Below are 3,760 nucleotides of genomic sequence, written 5' to 3'. Positions count from 1 at the left end.
GATGGGCTCATCATGTCACTGCCTTACCTGAAGTTTTAAGAAGGTCCCAGCACCTTTAAAAAACACACACATACATGTTTTTTATTGATTTCAGAGAAAGGAAGGGAGATAGAAATATCAATGATGAGAGAGAATAATTGAGCGGCTGTCTCCTGCATGCCCCCCACTGGGGATCGAGCCTTCAACCAGGACATGTGCCCTGATCTGGAATCAAACCATGACCTACTGGTTCATGGGTTGACGCTCAACCACTGGGCCACACTGGCCAGGTCCAGCATCTTTGATAGAGGGGACAAGCACTCTCTACGTTGGCTCAGCCTACTTCTCTAGCCTGGCTCCTCGGTGGCCCCTGCCCACCTGTATCTTATGCTCCAGCCACCTCCTTTCCCTTCCGCAAAGCACCACATGATTTCATGCTTCTCACCGGCCCGATTTCTGTCCTCCTATAAGCACTTTCTTCTCTTTTGCACTTACCTATCTCCCACTTTTTAAGACTTCCCTCTAACAACCTCCCTTCTAGGGACACTTGTCTGAACCTCCCTTCTCCCCTCCAGTTGTTCTCCCATGGAGCCCTCTTCTTACCTTTACTGTAGCATCTATCATGAGCACTGCAATTATAATTGTGGGTCGATCTGACTTCTGCTCTTGACTGAAATATCCTCAAGCACGAGGACGACCCCTGTTTCATTTGTACACCCAGTGCTTAGCACAACGCCTGACACTTGTGGGTGCCCAATATACACATATATCAAATGGATGAATGAATGAAGAATTCATAAGATCAGGTATCTCTGTCACAGCAGTGGAAGCCTAATGGATCCACGTGGTCTGGAATGTTGAAAACAGCGATAACTGGTTCTGCGCATGGGTGAGATCAGTTTTAAAACCAGGCCCCTGGCTAAAGCAAGGGAGACTGGTTTGTTTTAGATACAAAATTAAATGGGTATTATACAGTATTTTTAATTTAGATGCTAATGGTATTTTGAAGTGATAGCATATCACTGATTTTTAGTTATATTTTTCCACTTTTAATTTGGAAATAACTATAGATTCACATGAGTTGTAAGAAATGAGAGAGATCTTGTGTAACCTTCACCCAGTTTCCCCCTAATTAGCACAATATCCAGCCTAATTATAATACAATATCTTAATCACAGATATCTTAACAATATCTTAATCAATTGACTTTGATAAAATCAGCAACCTTATTCAGATTTTGCTAGTTTTACTGGCATGCTCATTTGTAAGTAGTTGTATGTTTTAAAAATGATTTGTAGGCTATTGCATCTGTGCCGCCAGCCCCTGATTGACCACAGTTAGTCAAGACCATGCCCAGCGGGTCCCATAAAGAAAGGGCTGAGTCCTTCCCCAAAAGCGGCAGCAACAGGATTCATCACTGGCTGCTCTCTGCTTTGCACCCGCTAAGACCATACTGGAGAATGTCTGCTCCTCCTCAGACAGGAATAGAAAGACCCAGTTTCCTGGAGGACACATGATGAGTTGGAACAATTCCATCTACCTTTTCTTGCCATTGGCCAACACGCCCAGGATAGACTACAAAATTTTTAGCGTCCAGTGAAAAATAAAAATGCAGGCCCCAGTCAGGAGAAGGGAAGTCAATCTTCTTTTCTCATGTCCACAGCAGGTAGGCGACTCCCAAGGAGTTATAACCTCCCCACCAAGGTGCACTAGGGAATGAGCTAGAGGCCCTGGCCCATATGTCTGCTGATAGCACTGCCAGCCTGGGGTGTGGCAGCCACTACCTTGCCCTTTCCTGAGATGCAGTGGGGTACATGCCCTACCCTGACCCTCCCATATACACACTATTCCCAGGCTCCCACCAGGGGCAGAAGTCAACTGAGGCCATGGAGCAAGGAGGCGGGGTGGGGGGGAGGTGGGGAGAAGGCTGGGGGAAGCCAGGGCACTAGGGATCAAAGGAGTGGGCAACTGAGAAGCTATCCCAGGGAGGTGGTGGGAAGTAGGACCACATGTGTGCTGAGACTCCAAGCCTCCTGTGCCTGTCCTGTTAAACTTCACTTATAAAACAGAAATTCAAAGACAGAATTTCACAATGGTGACCACAGAGATTAAAGCCAGGCGACAGGCCCTTCTGAGTGCCAGGCTCCGTGGAACTGCCCTGGCTGCTTGCCCAAGGTGCTGCCCGGACACATCAAACTCCAACACCTGAAGCTGTAACCTTCTCTCTCCTTGGGACTGGGGTCCCCTCCTGGCTTCTCCGGTGGGGTCTAGGGGTGGTGGCTCAAAGCAGTGACACTTTTTTACATTTGACCCCTCCTCAGTGAATATGAGTAATAGTAGCAAAGCCCCACTTATTGGGCAGAAAAATAATCTGCTTCTTTCTCTCTGTCTGATATAAGAAAACAAAGTCTTAAATCAAACTGCCTTCGTGAACAACACCATGATCTCCCCAACTTCTGAGAAAGGAACTTGGGAACCATCTTTGGTGCCTCCTTTTTCTTCACTCTTCTCATTCGACGGTCGCTAACTCCTAGAGTGCCACATGCACAGTCTCCCAGAAATTCACTACCGGCATTCAGTCCCCTCTGCAATGGCCCTCACCCAGACCTTCATTCATTTCATATGTGGAATATTGCAAAGGCCTCCTGAACAATCTTCCTACCTCCCGTCTGACTCTGTCACTGGTTCATTTCCCACATTCCTGATAGAGACAGCTTTAGAAATGGCAAATTTGGTCATGTCATATCCCTCCCTCCCCCTCCTTTTAGGATGAAGTCAAACTGCTTAGCAAAGCACACAAAACCTTTCAGAAGTATCTCCTCAGTGTGGTCTACCATTCCCCACCTCAGACCCTATTGCCTCCCTCACCATACAGAATTCTTCGCAATGTTCCAGGACCATTCATATCTCGAGGTCTTTGAATGTGTACCTTCACTTGGCGTGCCTGGCCTGCCTTCTGCACCAAACTCCTGCTTTCTGGAGAAGCGCACCCCAATTGTTAGCTCCTCTGGCCCTCCTTGCCCACCTCACCTTCCCAGAGTGTGACAGATGCCTGTTAGCCAAGGACCCTCTCGCTCAATGTTTACCCTTATTAGTGCACTGACTGCACTGTTTTACAATGAACTATTTCAGGCTGTCGTGTCACATTGGGGGTTTTGTCAACTTTCTTCACCTGATGAGACACCCTTGAAACCAGGTCTTGGGCTTAACCACCATTGCCGTCCTACTGCCTTGCACAGCTTATGGAGTAAGGCAAGCAGTGGGTATCTGTTTGCTGAAAAAGGAAGGAAAAAAAAGAAAAGGAGAGGGGAAGAATGGCAGCTGCCAGCCTTTCTTTCTCTCCCAACCGGGCCCCACACATCCTTCCTCCGGCAGCTGTGATGTCTTAAGAGCCAACGTAGATTCACAGCACAGCCAATCTGATTATGCAGGCATGGGTTGCTTGGGTGATGAAAATAATGATTTGAACAGATTTGAAGCAGTGGTTGTGTAACTTGCCTCCTTAACTTGGGGCCTTTTGATGCGAAACATAGATATGTTGATACATATCTCCCTCAGGAATGACCAAGTCACAAAGTTATCACAAAGCATTTTGAAAAAATAAATGGAAATGCTTAAATATATACAGCAAGAAAAAAAATTCAGTTTTATGGACATAAACAACTTAAATACATAACATGCAGTTGTCAAAACTCATAGAACTATACTCCACAGAGAGAATTTACTGCATGTGAATTTTTGAAAAATCAACCAGAAAGAAGGGGAACCCAAAATGAAATAC

Source organism: Myotis lucifugus, unplaced genomic scaffold (genome assembly GCF_000147115.1).
Source record: "Myotis lucifugus unplaced genomic scaffold, Myoluc2.0 scaffold_137, whole genome shotgun sequence".
NCBI lineage: Eukaryota > Metazoa > Chordata > Mammalia > Chiroptera > Vespertilionidae > Myotis > Myotis lucifugus.
Note: the sequence above shows the minus strand (reverse complement) of the source record.